Raw genomic sequence first — 19,324 nt, forward strand, 5'->3', positions numbered from 1 at the left:
CGCTGGTGCCTTCCACCTACTTGTGGCAGCCCTCTTGGCTAGGAGAAGGCCAAGATACGGGAACCACTTTACATCTGTGCATGCAGTGTTTCCAAATGGGTTGGAAGGGTAGACCAGTACATGTAGCCAAAACACGAAAAACATGAGTCCAGTATTCTGTCACAGATGGACAATCCCAAACCATGTAAGAAAAGTCATCTGGTGTCCGATTACAGAACAGACCAGAGGCAAATAACCCTGGGAAGATTTTGTGGAGCCAGACCAGAGATATATATATTCTTGGTGCTGTATAAAAACTGGATCTGTTTAAATCGGGCAGTAGGAGATATTGTGGGAGGGTAAGAGCGTGGTCTCGCCATTCCTTTATGTGTAGTACTCTCTCAAATTCTGTCTCCCACGTTTCCCACAGCTGTTGAAGTGCCACTTGCAAATGGGAACATTGCGATAAATAAAACCAACTCACACAGTGCCTACTAATTCCCATATACAGTTGTGGGCACTGGTTTATGTATTGCCGGTTTGATATCCACTATCACACATATGGAGCGCAAAATTTGTGTGAATAATCCATTTGTCGAAAATTGTCCTTCATGTAGAAGATAATTGTCTCTCAGGTCCTAAAATGATTGCAATCGACTATTAATAAATAGATCAACTATTTAATCGAGGTCAACTGCCAGTGCATCATCTCTGGTTGGTACCCAATGTCGTCAGGGGCTCATCCCACTACTACTGGATATTTAAACAATCCTCTCCAATCTAGGAAGGGTCTTATTTTCTGCATGAGCCCATCGCGGAGTAACTGTGTGCCACATTTCTACTGATAGGGCACAGATGCCTTCCACCTATTGTGACAGCCCTCTTGTCTAGGAGATGGCCGAGATACAGGAAGCACTTTACGTCTGCACACGCATAGTGTTCCTAAGTGGGGTGGAAGGGTAGACCAGTGGAAGTAGCCAAAACACAAAAAACACGAGTCCAGCTTTCTGTCAGAGATGGACAATCCCATAGCATAAAATTAATAAAAGTCCGCTCATGTCAGATTACAGCGTGGTCAAGAGGTAAATACCCCTGGGAAGATTTTGAGGATCCAGGCAAGAGTGAGAAACTTGGTGCTGTATAAAATAATGGATGAGTTTAAATCGGGCAGTATGAGATATTATACGCAAGAAAGCACTTGGTCTCGCCTATTCCTTTTCATGTAGTGCGCTCTCAAATTCTGTCTCCCATGGTTCCTGCAGCTGTGAAAGTGACACTTGCAAATGGGAACATTGCAATTGATAAAGCCAGCTCACACAAAGAACTACTAATTCCCATATACAGTGTCTGCACTGGTTCATGTATTGATGGCTTCACAGGGATGCGGAATTCCTATAGATAGACGCCCAGGACCTATTGTTTGGGGTCAAGGGCAACAAGGTTTAATGTGTATTTTGCTATTAGGACAAGTAGGCCCAACCCCCTGCAGCACAAACCCTTTGGCTGCCAGATTGCAGTACCACATTATGGATCAAGAAAGGGCACTGTCTGCAGTTAAGGTAACATTTTTGTCCCTATTTTAATGCTGTTCAAACTTGTATTCATGGTTCATTAATTGAAAGCATTTATTATTATGGTGAGCGCTCTAAGTAAATGTCGTAAGCTCTAACTGCACTACTGGCAGTGGTTCCAGTATAAATGTGTACACACGTTTTCAAAGTTTAGCAATATGAGGCTATGTATAATGCTCCCAGAATGCGCTCTGATTTTATGCAAATATTTGCAGAAGCTTGAAAGCAAGACTGGTGATTCTTTGCTTTCAATATAAAATGTCAATAAAAAAATGAAAGCAGGCAAAAAAAATTTTTTGCTGAACTACTGGCAAATTTCAGGTACCATTTTGTATGAAATTGGTGGTCAGCTTTTAAGTTTTGTCAATGTGTGACTTGCTTTGGCATGGTTTTTGTAAAACCTTATAGGAGTGGGAAAAGCAAAAATTGTTTTTTGTCTCAAAAAGCACACACTACCACAGTAGTTACTGGCAGTGAACAAAACTACTTTGTGTGCCGATATGCTCCTTCTGAAAGAGCAGAATGCTGTCACTCACAATAAAGCCAGCCGATACAGAGAGAGACAGAATTTTAATAAACACAAAAGGTCACGGTCAATGCCAGACCAAATCAGGGGCCCAATTATTAAAGAAAGCCTAAAAAGTGTACCCATAGTATATGTCTTTGCATTAAGTGCAGGTATACAGCTTTCGTGAATTCCAAGAATTGAAAGGAGTAGGGAAAAAATAGTACTCCTAGAAAATATTTGTCAACTGCATTTTCACATGAGCAAATATGCATGTGTAGATTTCCTCATGCAAAAATCTGAGTGTTTGCAAGTTCACTTCCCTTGAACCGCTTTTTCCCAACTCTGGAAAAAGGTTTACGTCTGCCATTGTCAGGAGTAAATTTCCAACATTTCTCAGTATGGTAAGAGCTTAAAGAAAAGTTATTGAAAACCCTTAAAACATGCAAGTTAGTAGGTTTACACAGACTCAAAATGCCATTCTAACCCTGGAACTATTGCTTACCACTACCTTCAGCCCCAGTATGTAGATCTGCAGAAACGTGGCAAAATAAGGGGATTGAAAGTATCCAAACACTACTATGGTATGAGCCCTGGCATAAGCAGAGAGGCTATATCAGAGCTCTTATATAATGAGATTGCTGCCATAATTTGTCGCCACACTACATGGCACCAAAGGGACAAGTGGATTTTGTTACAACACAAGTAAATTTAGGAAGCAACCTGCTCCATGGACAAGAAGATATTTTATTAAATTCCACACCCCTGCTTCACATCCACTACTGCCCAGGTGGAGCGTGAAATGTGTGTGAGTAGTCCATATGTCAAGAATTGTCCTTCATGTAGCGGATAATTGTCTCTCAGGTCCTGAAATGATTCCAATCAATTGTTATTAAACAGATCTCCTTGTGCATCAATCGCAGCTGGCGACCACGGCGTAAGACTTTGGCCATACAGACAAGAGTGCTGATCGTAAGGGCCTAGTAGTGGAATATTTGGAGTGTAGGGAGCCTTACCTTTACTATATGTGTGAAGTTTGGTCAGGGAGCGCAGCACCATCTTGACCAGTCGAGGCAGTCCTCTGCGCACTCAAGTTGTGGGGAGGACCCCACATTATATATATCTCAGTCGGGCTCAGGGGCGCAGTATTTGCCTTAGTCTCCGCCAGTGCTTATCCGACCAGCCACCTGGACAGCCACTGAAGTTGAGCTGCCAGATAACAGGCTTCGAAGTGCAGAGCTCCCAGGCCTCCATGGTCGACAGGGAGTCACAACACTGGAATGGCCGCCCTCCGACGCTGGCAGAAACAAAAGAAATCTAGAAATGGTGAGGGTGTGCAGATAAATATCATATGATCTGAGGAGTCTGGTCTCAAGGCTCCCAGCTACGAAGGACACTTATTAACTGTCCTTCTTAATATGCCCGAGGTACTTTTGTCATTGCTGTTATCTCTAACTATAATCCTATTAATTGTTTGGAAATAATTGCGGCCCTCTAATACACAATTGTTATTGTTCAATGTAAAAGCCAATAAGACATGTTTTTTTCTAGATGTGTTTTAGCAGTGCATGCTCTAACTCAGAGACGTTTTAAGGCATGGGCAAGGTGGGCTCTGTCCCAGGGCCCCAGCCTTTATGGGAGGACACCTGATAGAGCCAGCTCTATTCTGCAGAGTCTTACCCTGGTGACCTTGAATAATTGTTAAACCGTATTGTTTTAAATAGCATTTTTATATAATTTATTTTAATGTGAGTGGTGTGTGAACATCTATACAGACATTTTGTAGAGAAATGTTGCCTTTGTTTCCTGCAACATCCATAAACACGTTTCTTTTAGATTAAAACAGGACCTCAAATATGAGAAATAGGAGGGTATCACAGAGATTATTTGCAGGTGCTGCTGTGTTACAATATTGAAAACACGTCTCTATCCCTGATTATTAGATGTAAACACATGTGGTATCTGACCAAGTGTGCCAGTGCACCTGACCAAAGAGGGCTGAAACGGTATAATAAATTCAAAGCTGTTTTGAACAGAGAACCCAAAATATGTTTGGCCCAGGGCCCCCAAAATCCTTAAGATGTCCCTGCTCTGACTGGATGTTTTTGAGTGAGATCTCTGCTTAGTTGAAGTGAAAATTGTCTCTTCATTATTTGCTGTGCTGGTTGCTATTTTTGCATTGAACACAAGTTAGATTTTTGGACTGCCTGAAGTGTTCTATTTTAATATCTTCTTTTATAAAAAAAAATTGATCTAAACACATTTCCTATTTTATTCTGTCAAAGGCCTTTCCAGATCTATTGACAAATCAATCTGGTCATCATCATCATCTTTCACCTTAAATTGTAAGTTATATCTTAATAAATTCCACTTGTACAGCAAGCACTAGTTTCTCGATTTCTTTCCTAAAGATTTAAAACCTGAGGAAGTATTTTAAAGTTATAACAGTTAAACATATGGATATATGATCTCCTCATTTCATTTTATGAATGGATGGATGGATGAATGGTGAAACGCAACTGCTCCCTCAACAGGGAGTCTTGGCTATTAATACATAAGGGGAAACAGGCAGGGGAGTTAGATCCTGACAAATAACAGACAGGTTTTCCGATGCATGGGGAAGATTGAATGGGTTGTTTCACACATAAGGGCCAAAAGTAGACTTCTCAAGCTTTAGTGATACTGTTTTCTTAGAGCAAGGGTGAGGCTCAAAGGTGTTGCGCAACCAGGGGGACAGGACCCGTATTAGATATTACAAAACTACGGAAAGCGTCAGGTGGAAACGCCCCTAATGTCCACCAGGTCATTGGAAAAATAATTCAGGAAAGACAGGCTGTGCCTAAAAATAGTAGCTTATTTCAGGAATAAATGTTAAAAAATTCTTCACAAATTTAATATGCATCAGGATTCGTCACGTTATTGCGCAAAATAAGTCTGTAAGACAGGTGTACGTATTCTTCTCTGTGATGCTTATTCATAGTACTTAAACAATGGAGCAGTTCCTTAATTATTTTTTTACCTCTTTCGTTAAGATAGATTGGAAAGCTATTTTTTGACTCTTTGGTGAGTACTACAAAGGCTCTTGATCTTTGAACTCTGGACTTTTCTCTTTGATATTTTGGCTTTGGTGATCTTTTCTCTCTGTTTATTTTTCTGAATCTTGGGTTCCTGACGTTATTTTAAGCTATCTGCGGTTTCCCTCCTGGTAACTGACCTTTTGGATTTAATAATTGCATTGTATTATCACAGCAGCATTTTCTTAATGGTAGTGTACATGAATATGGCATAACTTGCTTATCAATTTTTCTCTTTTCTTCATAGAAAAATGACAATATAAATGAGTCCTGTTATCTTAAAACTAGTATTGAACTTGTAACAATTTTTCTTCCCCACCTTCTTTCCTAACCTTCTTTCTTCCTGTTTTTTCTCCCCACTTTTTACTTGCCTTCGTTCTTCTCTTTTCCAATTTTGGTTTTTGATATGTATTTTCTGTGTCTTTATTATAATTATATTATGTTTTGTCCTAATATCACCATGTGATATTTCATATTCATTTGGCACTATATGGTTATTTTGTTATGCAAACCACTACTATGTGCACTTGGTATAAATCTATCGGCCTTCGGAAAGCCTCAGGAATGCCAGCCACATGGGTGAAACACGGGTCAGATGCACTTTGTTATATCAGGCTCAAATCCTGATGACCTCAATAAATGCATATTAAATACGTGAAGGATTTTTGGACATTTATTCCTGAAATAAGCTATCACTTTTATGCACAGCTTGTCTTTCCAGAATTTTTCTCAAGCTTTAGCTATGAGGTTTGAACATTTACGAATCCCAAGGCAGGTATAACAGGTTGGGGATCCACAAGAAAATAGTTGGCAGGACAAAGTTAGTTTTGAGAAGGAACTTGTGAAATTATGTTTCAGAAAACTAAAAACAAAGTGTTCAGACATCTTTTGTGGCAAATACAAAGGCCTTTAAAGAGTTAACACTTTGCTTCTGAAAGCCAAAGAAGGGTTAAGAGATGAGATTAGAGATGAGAGAGATGAGATTTGAGAAGAGAGAGATAAGAGCGAGAATAAGAATGAGATTGAAACTGAAGATGAGATGAGATGAGAGTTCTGTCTGGTGAATGATGTCCAGAATGAAACCCTGCAGAATTTTCAAACACTTACTGTCTTGATAACAGATACATGAGTAAGTGCAAGTACAGTGAATTCCCCAAGTTTAGACGGATGAAATAACACATGGACTGCAGTGCCGCAGTAGGAGATGGCGATGAGTGAAACAGAGGAACATTTTTCGGAGAGTTTTCAGAAGGAAAAAAAATATATATATAGAGGTAACTACTGATTTGAGATTTCACAGTCAAAGTAGATTCATAAATAAATCCAAGATTGCATATAGTGGAGGCAGGAGTAGGTGAGTAGCACACAGGGGATGCGTGGGGCACCAGTCAGACGTCAGACTAACAGAGAGAGGGAGAACTGTCTCTTGTCGGAGTAGAACTTCACAGGGCTAACTTTCATCCAACTCACTACAGCTGAAGAGATACCCGCTAAAGTGGGTCTGAGCGACAGAGGAGTTGACACCTAGAGAAATAAGTAGTTGAGTGTTATCAGCATTCGGAAAGGAAGCTGAAAAACCAGATATGAAAAGCAAAGGCTGGGGGTGTGGCATAAGCATATTAAAGAGGGAAGAATGTAGGGTGGACCTTTCAGGATTACTGCAAGGGAGAATCTTGAGGGTGGAGTAAATAAAAAGAAACTAGTAAGGCTGAGCTCCATTCTTCAAACAAGCTGAAAACAAGTTAAGGGTAAAGCTTCTTGAGCCAGCCCATGTGGGAAATCAAGGAGGAGGGGTTGAGAGGCCATGGTAGACCTCTTTGATTTCAGTTTTGCTGTACTTAGAGTTTCCCAGTTTCCATTATCTTCAAATATAACGCAACCAATGTCTACCTCTTTGCCACATGCCTGAAAGAATTGTACTGTGAATCCATCTTTGGGTATCTGCCACTGGGCATTTCTTTGAATGGGTGGCCTCGTTTTATCTTCTCTACACAGCCAGCATTTTCCACAGCTTTTCCTCATAATCTGTATAATCTTAAACAAGCCATATTTCACTATTTTCACATTCAGCACATGCTTCCTTTTAGTTTATTTAAGTAGACACACAGCAGCATATGTTGTTTTGGAGCTATAGGTCAATTCTTTTATATCTTTTCTCTAGGTTTAGTTTTCTGCCTGTGATACCACTTTTTGTTCTGCCTGTTACATCAATAATATCCCCTCAAATAAGCCTCTAATTAACCCCCCCATAAAGAACTATATAAGACCATTGGATTCTCATTCTTGCTTAGGAACTCTTGTGTATTTTACTTTTAGAATATTGCTTTCCCTTGGATCACTTTAGTTACAGAAATCCCGTCTTCATCTCCTAAAATCAGACTTTTCTTTTCCTCTTGTCACTGTAACTTACTGGAAAGTGGTTAGATATTCATCATGAGTTTATCTCGCTTACCCCCACTGACTGAAGAGGTGTTCTAGACGTTCGAAAATAGTCAATTTGCCTGTTTGTCACGGGTACACAATAGGAATGTGTATTCCTTTCTTGTATAGCGTATTAACCTCCATAGTTGTCAACGCTAGGTCTTTCATGAGACTAATCAAACCCTCCCTTATCTTTGTTTTTCCCAATATCTGGTCTCCCTGATCAGTTCTTTAGTGGCTCCATTGCAATATTCCATTCCCCTGCTAGAAGTAATTGTTGCTCATCTCCACGTAGAAATTAATTCCTCACCCGATTACAAAATACTGTTAAATCGTGATTCAATACATACAGTTCCTAGCATGATCTCTGTCTTGTATTTTCACTGAAACTAACACCATTCTGCATTATGTCTCATTAAAGTTCCTGGAAACTTTTTGAGTAGCAATATTGTCCCACCATTGCTGTTTCATCCTTATCTTGCGCTATGTAAGCATCTCTCAGCTTAGTAGTGCCTTTTCAATTTATCATTTTGGCCTACGAACTAGGGTTTGCTCTTGTTAAATACCTCACTTCAATTTAGAATTGGCAAATTGGTCAGAGCCTGTTTCATGTTAACGAAATGCTATACTTAATTCATGTGTAGTGACACCACCTGGATAGAGATGGGATGTTCTTAATGTCTTCCACTCTAATAAGAATAGCATGTGATCCTTATGTGGTTGCTCCTTACATTTACCTGAAATGTGTAGTGATCAATTCGCTCGTCAAGATATAATCTCTAGATCCTGCCAATCCCCTTCACTTTTGCCGCACTCGTTTCTTATCAGCTCGGAAAAAAATCATGAACAAATCCATTTAATCTTGGCTCACCACCTTCCTTGAGGCTCTGAACTTCTTTGAACACTGCCAGGCTGTGTTACGACATCAGAGTTGTACTGGCTTGGTCCAGGGTGACTCTTGCCTTATCCATGACAAAGTGGACACTGTTGTTTTCGTCCTTCTTGACCTCTAGGCAACTTTAACATGGTCCCCAACAAGATCTTTCTTCACTACCTAGTTGTATCTGGAATCTTGAGGGGGCCTTGCCTGGGTTTTGTTATTCTTGAATGACCACTCTCTAATTCCCCATTCCCTTTTCACTAACACACATACACTATCTCATGCGCTGTTAGCCATGGCTCTTTTCTTTTTCTTTGCGCTTTTTGCTTTCTGCGAACAGCCTCTGGCTTTGCGGACACTGTATTTTAACTTTGGGTTCCACTGCTTCTCAGATGACACCGAAATCCTCTTCTGGATTGACCATTACAACATTTCCATCCTTAAACTCTTCAACATCTATTATTGTCAGCTGGAAGAGGGACAGGGCTCTCCAGCTTGAGCAGGTATGTCAGAAATTCTGCTAATCAGTGGCAGAAGGCAGGCTTAGAGTGCTACTTCTGGTTACCTTCCATTGGCAATATACATTGTCTGCCACAATTGTGAAGAAAGTAGGAGTCAAGCTTGAGGAGTCCGTTTCGCTTCTGGCCTAGATTAATGCTGTCAACACCTACTGCTTTCTTCAACTTGAACTGGGAAATGTTTCCTCTTCTTGATACAGTCACCAAAAGACAACAACAGACACCCATGTCTCTCTTCCACTGAACTACTGCAATACCCTATAATTGAAGCTCAGTCTTTTTCAGATCCATAAAATCCAATATTCAGCATCTGACCATCTTACTTGTTTGTGGTCTCAAAATGCACTGTCTTACTTTCCAGTGCTGTCATTATTGGTTCTCAGTAGGGACACGTAGTGCCTTCAAATTTCTGTAATGTTCACTGCTCTTTGTATCACCCCCGGCCTTTTTTATCTTAAAGACTGACTCATCCTCTAACGTCCCTCATGTACCTTCTGCTTTGCTAATTCATTCCTTCCCACTGCCCTCACTTTTGAACATTTATGCCTTAAACATTGTTCATCCTTTGTCACCGGCCACTGCCTCTGGAATTCTCTGCTGTTATCACCCATATAAATTTCACAAAGCTACTCTTCTCTAATCTCTGTTCTCATTCTGCCGTTCTCTTCATTTGGGTCATACCACTAAGAACTGTGCGCTTTTGTCTGCTTTACAGCTGTATGTTTCACTATTTGTTCTCTCCCGCTTATATCACCTCCAGCTTCCGTCCTGATATTATATAACAAGCACTGGCAAAACCAAGAGGTCTGGAGTTGGCCGCCAGCAATCTGGCAATTATTGTTTTGCCTTTTTATGGGTTTTTCAAAACTTTATTGTTTCAGACTATGTTGGTCCTTCATCATACAAAAAAAAAATCTTTGCTACTGGCAAAAAAGGTTTTTGGGTCTCAGAAAACCTCACATTTCCATACACTCCAGGCACTGAAGAGAACTACTTTGTGTGTGGATGTGTTCCTTGTGAAAGGGAGGCATGCTTTCACTTGTAGTGAAGTCAACCTATGGCTGAAGTGGACTTATGCATTGTCTCTCAATGCATGCTGGAGTGGGTGGAAGAAAAATGTGTTAATTACACCAACCACAGACTAATGGATGAAGTCTGGCTCAAACCCCTATAAGGTGCTATGTTATACACATCATTTTAGCAAACTCAAGAGGTTTTTCCTAACACAGACCTAAAAAAGTCAATCAGTCTGGCAATGGATGCAAGTCTCTTGCCTTTGAGAAAGAAAGAAACAAAGAAAGAAAGAGGCAAAGAAAAAAAGCAGACAAGAAAGAAGGCAAGGAAGAAAATAGGCAAGACAGAAGGCAACAAAGAAGAGAAGAAAGAAGGAAAGCAAAAGAAAGAAGACAGGAAAGAAAGAAAGAAGGAAAGAAAGAAATAAGGAGTGAAGGAAATGAGGAAAGAAGGAAGGAAATTAAGGAAAGAAAAAGAGAAACAAAGAAAGAAGGAAAGAGAAAAAGAAAATGAGAAAGAAAGTGAAAAATAAGGGAGGAAAAAGGAAAAATAAGACTGCAGAAAGAAGGAAAGAGGAAGAAATAAAGAAGGAAAAAGAAGGAAAGAATGAGAAAGAAGAAAAGCATGAAGGAAAAGAGAAAGGAGGTAAAAGAAAAAGGGAAAAGAAAAAAGAAGAAAAGAAAGAACAAAAGAAAAAGAAAGAACAAAAGAAAGAAAGAAAGAAGTAAAAGGGACAGTTTCAAACAGACACTATCTGAAATGCTGTGAAATAGCAGCAGTCAGAAGGGCAAAACACTCCAAAAGGAATGTATAACAGTATTGGCAGGAGATGGGATCTGGTAAAGATGGAATGTACCCTGTGTTCCCATCAAATGCCTCCTGCTATCATATCAGCCTCTAAACACAAAGGCAACATTAGAGTAATTAGAAAGTAAAAACAAAAACGCTGGCACTGAAGGAAATTAGTTTGTATGCAGAATTGCTCCTTGTGAAAGAGCAAAATGCAGTCACTCAAAGTGAAGTTAACCCACTGTAGGAGAGTAGGATCTGCTTCTTATGGTTACCCCCGCTGATGTTTCACTGTTTTTCGACTTTAGTCTGGCTGGGACCCTGCTATTCAGGGCCCCAGCCTCCCTGCTTCCTCTCTAAACTGATTGCATGTACTTTAGGTACACCACAGATTGGATTCTGGGGTACCCTTATAAGTCCCTAGTATATGGTATACTATGTACCTAGGGCATAGGTACCCCAGAGGTCTCTCAGGGGCTGCAGCATGTATTATGCCACCCCTGAAAGACCATTTAAAATGACACAACAGGTCTGCTACACCAGCCTGTGTAAGGTGGTGTATGCTCCCCTTAGATATAGGTTCCCTATATCTATCCATATCACTGCACATATAAACCTATCAGTCACCCCTATGGCAGGCCTTATCAATCCTGAAGGCAGGGTGCTGGGTTTTATGTGAGAGGGTGCCCATGCATGAGCCTAGCCCCTCTGCAGCTTTCGGAACCTTTATTTCAGGGTTGTTTGTGATGCAGCCAAACCATATACTCTTAAGTGCATTATAACCTTGCGGTAAATGCTAACTTTGGAATGGCTGCCCGGAAACATGTTGTGTTTGGTGTCAAACACCTTGGAATCATCCCTCCACACCAGTAACTGATGTGGGAGGTATGATTCCACCCTACTAGAGGGAGAAACATGACAGCACCGGTACACCCGGTGCCAGCTTTACAGACCCTGGCATCACAAAATGGATGCTGCCAGCCACAGACACAAGTCTGCCCTCCTGCTGCTGGACGAAACTCAGGCAGGGGTTGCCTGGACAATAGGTTTCCAGTCACAGGGAGGTGTGACCACCTCCCAGACAGGCTTTAGTGTGTTGGGGCTGGGTGGGTGCACTCCAAGAGTGCTTTGATGTCTGCACTGGGGGAACATTTGGTGTCCATGTGCATAGTCCAGCTCAAACCGGTTGCAGGGGCTACCAGCCCCGGGGAACACCCATCGCAACGCATGCGTCGCATCGCATGCGCTTACATCGCATGCCATCACAACGCACGCGACGTTACGCCGCGTGCGTTCACTACGCACGACGTTCCATCGCGGGTGCCATTGCATCGCGGGCGCTGTTAGAACGCAGGCGCGGGTACACGGGCGGCAGGGGAGACAACGTTGGAACCAGGTAAGGTCGACGCTGTTTTAGGGTTTAGGGTAGTTTATGGGTAGTGCAGTGGAGGGGGGGGGGGTTTAGGTTTTAGGGCTTAGGGTTAATTGTTGTATATGGGAGTGTTTTAGGCTTTAGGGTTAGGGCTTAGGGTTAGGAGGCGTGTATGCTAGTGTTTTAGGCTTTAGGGTTAGGGCTTAGGGTTAGGGGGCGTATAGGCTAGTGTTTTAGGCTTTTGGGTTAGGGCTTAGGGTTAGGGGGCGTGTATGTACGTGTTTTAGGCTTTAGGGTTAGGGCTTAGGGTTTATGTTAGTGTACGGTACTGTTTTGCCGTGAGTGTCGGGCGGAGTGCTGGAATGCGCGGTCTTGGTGTGCGTTGTAAATGTCTTTTGCATGCGTGTGAAGGCATTGTGCGATGTTGTGGTTTGCGTGGTGAATGCATGCTATGTAACGGTGTGTGCGATGTAATGAATGCGATGTAGTGGTGTGCGTTGTGTTTGTTTGCGTTGAATCGTCATACATCCCCAGCCCCTGGTCTGGTGCAAAACTGGACAAAGGATATGGGTGTAGCCACCCGTCTGTCCTGACCCTCCCATAGGTGGGTCCCCAGAGTTTGTCCCAACCCTTCCTTGGGTATAAAGTAGGAACCCCTGACTACAGGACTTTAGATTTACCTGGATGAAACTCTGCTACAGAATCCAATAACTTCTACTATCTACATGACGTTGGATGATGGAAGAATCTCCCTTAGAGTAAAGGAGTTACTCCCCTGCAAGGCAGGCACCAAAGACGCATCTGTCCGGTTTGCAACTACGCAGCTCCTGGAGGACTCTGAAGGCTTTGCAACACAGGAGGTGGGTTTCCAAGCTTCCCCGAGGCCGATCCGTGCTCTCAGCAATCCTGAGATCCAAAGCCCTCCTGGGGTCCATGCAACCCGAACCCCTGGACACCGTGCACATTTGCAGCAGCATATTCTTCTTGGCAATCCCTGAGGCTGTGCTTTGGGCTACTTGTAGTCCAGACCCCGAGCAGTGATTCCACCGAAGATTACTGGCCTACACTCCTCAAGTGACCCGTGGGCTGGTATTTAGTGGTTTATCTCGACGTCCCTTTGCGATCCTTTGTCCGTCGACATGTGGGTCCCTGAGAAGGGTACTTTGACTTTCAACTGGCTTACCTGGTTGCTCCAGACGTGCCCTGACTCTCCATCGCTTGGGGAGTCCACAGGACCTTGCTGGTCCACATCGAAGCCGTTCTTCTCTCACTGTGTGGGTTGCCGTTGCCAAGGCTTGTTGGTCTCCAATCCACACACCGACCCCCCCCCCCCGGCACCCGGCATCCTTCATGGGACAGCTCGCCTGCAGACTGTGTCCGTCGTCGACGCCTCCTGGGCTCCGTGGCAGTGGAGTCAAGCTTCACCTCATCGCACCTGAAACACCCGACATCGGTGGGCATTCATCCATCGTGCCTCTGGTCACTGGCAAGTGACCCAGGCTCTGTCCCCTCTGCTTTCAGGTTCTTCACATCTTCGATCCAGGCTTGGATCACACCGGACACTTTTCCTTTCCAAGGCAGCAGCACTTTTCAGCAACTCTCCATTGAAGACATTGAAGATTCCCAACACCATTTGACTCCTATGCACCCGCCTTCGCTGGGTTAGGTAACACAAGTACTTCAGTGCTCACATGGCTGCTGGCCTTAGAACCTTCTGAGTCTGAAGGGGTTTGCGCCAAGTGTCCTTAATCTCTAAAATTCCAACCGCGACTTTCCCATAGGATTGTACGGAGCTCACGGCTGTGTTCTCACACTGCACGCGTCCCCCGTGGGTCCCCTGTGTCACTACCTTAGGTGGTTCATTGGGGTCCCAGCGATTCTACGTGCTCCAGGCACTGTGTCTAGTCAAGTTGTGGTTCTTATACCACTTTCTTAATATATGGTTTGTTCTCCCCCTGGGGCCCATTGTATATTGTGCTATTTACTGTCGTTTTAGAACTGTAATATTGTGTGCCTTGCTCTCTAATCTCATAAATAGGTTAGTAGAGAGTGTTTAGCAATAAATACATATATTTTGTATATATACCTTGTGTGGTTCTCCTTTCATTTTGTCATTAAAGAGGTTATAATCTGGTAAACAAAGCTGCTTTACATTCCTACGAGACGTAGCCTGAAGGCTGCTCTCCATAGCTACCACTAGTATAGCTTTCAAAAAAGGTGGTCTTAAACCTAATCATCAATAAGAGTTGTTTGAACTGGTGCAAGGTGCTCACTATAACTAGTGGACAGCATATACCAGGCCAACTTCTCACACCCACGGCTTAAGTAGGCTGATCCACTGCCCCAATCTATATGCTGTACTGCGCGGAAGCAACATGTGAATGACAGAACAACAGACCAATGGATGAAGAGAGGTGACTAAAAGCCCCTACATGTAAATATATTACATATATTTTAGTAAAATCAAAAGGTTGTGTCCAACGCCAGAGATAATGATGTTAACAATAAAAACTCTTGCCGGAAGTGCACGTATTGATATGGGATTGGAAACCAGCTATTATCGCCCATGGGAAATTTACTAAGGGAGTGTAAGACTGCGGAATGGCTCTCCCGATGACCAGGATTACTACTGAGCATCTTAACTGTTGACAGTTAATGATTGGGTTTTTTCCCCTCTGGATGAGATCTCCCTGAGAGTAGACAGACACGCGATGAGTGACAGGAGTTACCAGGCTACGTTAAATATATGTAGTAGCTGCACATCACTACCACAGCACACTCTGGCAGTGATCCGATCCCGGGACAGAGTAGTATGTCAACATAAGTGGAGTAGACCCTAACAAGAGAAACTATTTTATGGGATAGTGATCTGCTCCGAGAGCTTGGGAGTTTGCTGAGCTTTGGTAAATGGGATTAGCAAATTGGGTGACTTTTAAAGGGAGAAGACGGGCCCAAAACCATGGTAGACCTCCAAGAGGGATTTAAACTACAAGTACGGGGCATTTAAGTTCCTGCAGTTCCATAATGCTCTGGCAACCCAGGTCCCTAGAAACACCCCCCTTGAGGATACATCATAGTTTATGTGCTTCCTGACAGACAGTTAATCTTTGACCAATCTGTATTTTACACTTATCTTTAAATATGATCTGCTTATGTTTGAGAGAAAAAAGTTTTTGGAATGGGGTACAGATCCCCTCTTTTACTGGTAGAGCTGCTTGCACCATAATTTATCCAGTGCTGGTATCTATGGCCAATAAAAGAGCAATAAACAAGCCAATGCTGCGTGTAAATTAACCTACAAATTACCGTGACCTGAATGAAACAAGAGCACTAACAACCAATTATTTCGTTGGATTTAATCCTGTGAAAATCCTTTTTAGTTCACGATCAAAAACATTTAAAACTGAAACAGTACATATTCATTAGACAGCACATGAAGGACTTAACTTAAAGATGACAATATTGGAAACATTTAGACACCACTGTGTTCATTCATACACTCACCCATAAGGGCAACATTCATACCACTCATACTACTCATGCATCCACAATAACATGCGACTTATAACAGAAATGTATAATTAATAGTCTTTACACATAGGCCATTAAACCACTACTGAACATAATGATGAAGCTTAAATGCTGTTTTTTACAAGATTGACCATAGAAAAACAAGGTCTACGCGTTTCGAATCCCTTAGTTGGCAGGGATTCTCATCAGGACCGACATAGGACTGAAAACAAAGCAGAGAAAGAAAATTTACTAAGCTGACCCACTAAGTGAGCGAACAACCGCAAGGTCAAAAGGGGAGTCTTACCTTAGTCTTTAAGGAGAACTCAGCCACAACTCTAAAGAAAAAGGAACACCAGCTTGGTTACCTATTTCTATGAAGTGTAATCTAGATAGCCACTTAGTTAGTGATAGACACACCCATACAAACATAAAAACGACAATAAACACGTAGTCTAGTTATTATAGGAAGGCTTACGGGTGTGTGAAGCGGTGTCTGGTTGACTGAACGTGATTTTGCCTAAAATCAGAAACCACCACGGGTTTATTCGCGTTGATGGGTTCAGAACGAGATCTGAAAGCAAGGGCAACATGAAATGAAAGGCGCGTCCTGTTGCAAACAATTAGTGGAACCGAAATATTTAAATATTTTGAAGAAGGTCTTAGAGCGCTTACCTCCGGAGGAGGAGAGAATGGAAGACTCAGCTGCACCTCGGTCGTCTGAATTTCCCGAGCGAGGACTCACAAGGCGTGAGGTTCACCGGCCGTTTAAGGGTTCGGTCACAGTAAAGAGCTCTAAAGGAGAAGGGGGTCTGCGTCAGAATACTGATTCCAAGATAGTCTTGCGGAGTTCGTGAGAACAGATTAGAACGCGAGGCAATGTTACCTGGAGAGCCGGCGTTGTCCGTGTCTCTGTTTCTCAGGGAGTGAATCACCCGTAAGGTAGCTGTGCTCCTATTGGGGCAACTTTAATCCATACGTGAACGGGCGTGGTTAACAGGCTTCTGGGAATCGTAGTCTGTCCACCGGTGTTTGGAGAGTCTGTGGTTTGAACAAAGTTGGCAAAATGCAGAAGCGCCAAAGCTCGCGCGTGTGTTTTGAAAAAGATAATACTCGGGCTATATCAAGTACAAACTTGAGCGTGGGAAGACTTCCAGCTCAACGCCGCCTCTGCGCAATATGCCTGCAGTATATTATATCAGTAGAGTGTATTATGTCAGAGGTGGGGCAAAGTGGGAAGCGCTGGTTGGACTGCATCCAATCGTGTCGTGAATATGAGGAGTCAGCTCCATGGGGGACCAACTGCGCATATGCATTCAAGTGTTTCTCATCTGTGGTAAAAGGACAAGGTTAAGCTCAGTGACTGAATAGATACCACTCATAGATTATATATCTCGGAGAGTTCATTCAGTCCATCTACCGACGTATTGAATTTAATAATGAGCATGGCTTCTCTCTGTAATAATTTAGTGTCCAAGTCTCCGCCTCTCTGGTCTTGTTCAATTTTTAATATCACTGACCATTTGAAATCTATTTCAGTATGTTTTAGCATCTCCCAGTGATTCACTAGGGGTGCATTTGGAACACATTTGCGAATCCGAGACTTGTGTTGCTGGATTCGGAACCTTATCTCTTGATTAGTCTTGCCAATATAAAGTTTATTGCATGGGCAACTGATGCCATAGACTACAAACTTAGATTTACAATTGGAGAAGCTCTCATGTTTCCAATAAATCCCATTGTGGGCAAATAGATCTCCTTCAATGGTTGAGTCGCAGCAAATACATGTACCGCATCTGTGATGACCTTTTATGGGCGGTAGGCACAACATGGTTCTTATATCGGTGCTTTTAGTCTTAGGTAGTGCAGCTCGCACTACATGGTTGGCTATGTTTTTATCTTTCCTAAATGCAAATAGCGGTCTCTCATTGAATGTGTTGTCCAGGTTTTTGATCAGATGCCAGTTTTGGTTAATAGTTTTCTTAAACCAATTTGATGTTGGATTGAATGTCGAGACGCAGACCATTCTCTCCGTTTGTGATTTTACACGTCTTTCCAGTAATGTTTCTCTTGGTGTCCACCATGCTCTTTTTATAGCTCTTTTCAAAAGCTTTTTCGGGTAACCTCTAGCCATAAGGTTCGCCTTAAGCTTCTCTGCATGTAAAAAATATTCATCTTTAAATGAGCAATTCCGGCGAATGCGCAGGAATTGCCCATAGGGCAAGTTCTCTCTTAGGCTACGTGGGTGGTTGCTAGAATAATGTAGCGCTCGATTTCGGTCCGTATCTTTCTTGTATAACGTCGTCGTAAGACGTCCATTCGTTGGGTAAACCTCAACGTCCAAGAAAGGCATTTTGGTTTTGGAACAGTTCATACTGAATTTTATATCCGGAGTCCTGTTGTTAAGCCAATTTACAAAAGATTGTAGCTTTTGCTCATCCCCTGACCATACCATGAAAACATCGTCGATGTATCGGACCCAGTTACTGATACAATCGGCGAATGGGTTGTTATTATGGACAAATTTGTCTTCATATTTGGACATATAGAGGACCGCTAGCTCAGGGGCGAATGGACAGCCCATCGCCACGCCTTTGATTTGGAAGTAAAAGTCCTCTCTGAAACAAAAATAGTTGTTCTTTAGAGCAAACGTGGCTAGCTCCATGATGAACTCTGTCGGGATTTTTTCAGGTTTGGGTCTGCTGTCTAAGAATGTTTTAATCACTGCCAGTCCTTCATCTTGTGGGATCTCCGTGTACAATGATGTTACATCTAATGTCACTAGAAATTGAGTATTTTCTTCGAACTCCATTGTTTCCAATTTGATTAAGAAATCGGTGGTGTCCTTCAGATACGATTTCTTGTGTTTTCTAGGTATCTATGGCCAGCAGAAATAAATTTGGTACCCTTGGATTATTCCATCTATACTTAGCGACCATTACCCGAGTGTAATACCTTTTTCATTTTGGAGCAATAAAGGAGTGGATTCAATAACAGCTACTGAAATCACTCCAGCTAGCCAAAAGGGGGTCGGTATTAAATGGGCAGGAGTGGAACCTAACAGCTTTCTGGAAAAAACTGTCAAGAAGAATTTAATTGAGGTTAGATATTGCATGGGGGAGGTGGTAACCTAGGAACATAGTACTCGGACCGCTCAACAGCTGAGAGAGTCTTTACATCGCTCACCTAGAGATACCATGTTAATCAGTGCTTAATTTGTAAAATATTAAGTGCCAGGGCTCTGACCAGGAGGCCACTGCAGCCTGCACCACCCATTGCCCTGGTCATCCCTGCCAAAACAACTACTAACCATCCCCAAAGCTAAAGGAATGGCTGAGGAAGCAGGTATAAGCAAGTTTAATGTATATTGTATTCCTAAACTACCGTTGTTCTACTCATCTCTAAATGAGATGAGCAGCGCCACCATGTGGTAGACTGTTCTAAGAATGGTGTTGACAATTAGGTGCCGGTGCCGAGCACTGGAAACCAATTAAGTGCCGGTGCTGAGCACCGGAAGGCACCGGCTCAAATTAAGCACTGGTGTTAATCAAGACTTTTCGCAATCACTACAAGCAGGCAATTGCAGAGAGGGAAAGTTCTTTATAATAAGAGGCATAGTCCAATTTGAGACGAGCTGCAGAGACAAGGGATAGTAAGCTGTTTTGGAATACGATTAATGCCCCCTTCCTGA

At 42.6% G+C, this 19,324-nt stretch overlaps 1 protein-coding gene across 4 annotated transcripts in view; it reads right to left on the minus strand.

Moving 5' to 3' along the window:
• The window catches only part of ALKBH8 (alkB homolog 8, tRNA methyltransferase), a 438,016-nt gene that overhangs the window by 378,453 nt on the left and 40,239 nt on the right, over positions 1-19,324 (minus strand). The window contains exon 2 of one of the 4 annotated variants that reach the window (XM_085621498.1): positions 15,941-15,971. The exons of the other annotated variants lie outside the window; for them this stretch is intronic. The gene's annotated coding sequence lies outside the window, so the exon portion shown is untranslated. The remainder of the gene's footprint in view (positions 1-15,940; positions 15,972-19,324) is intronic. 4 annotated transcript variants of the gene reach the window in all.

This window comes from Triturus cristatus, chromosome 8 (assembly GCF_964204655.1).
Source record: "Triturus cristatus chromosome 8, aTriCri1.1, whole genome shotgun sequence".
Lineage (NCBI taxonomy): Eukaryota > Metazoa > Chordata > Amphibia > Caudata > Salamandridae > Triturus > Triturus cristatus.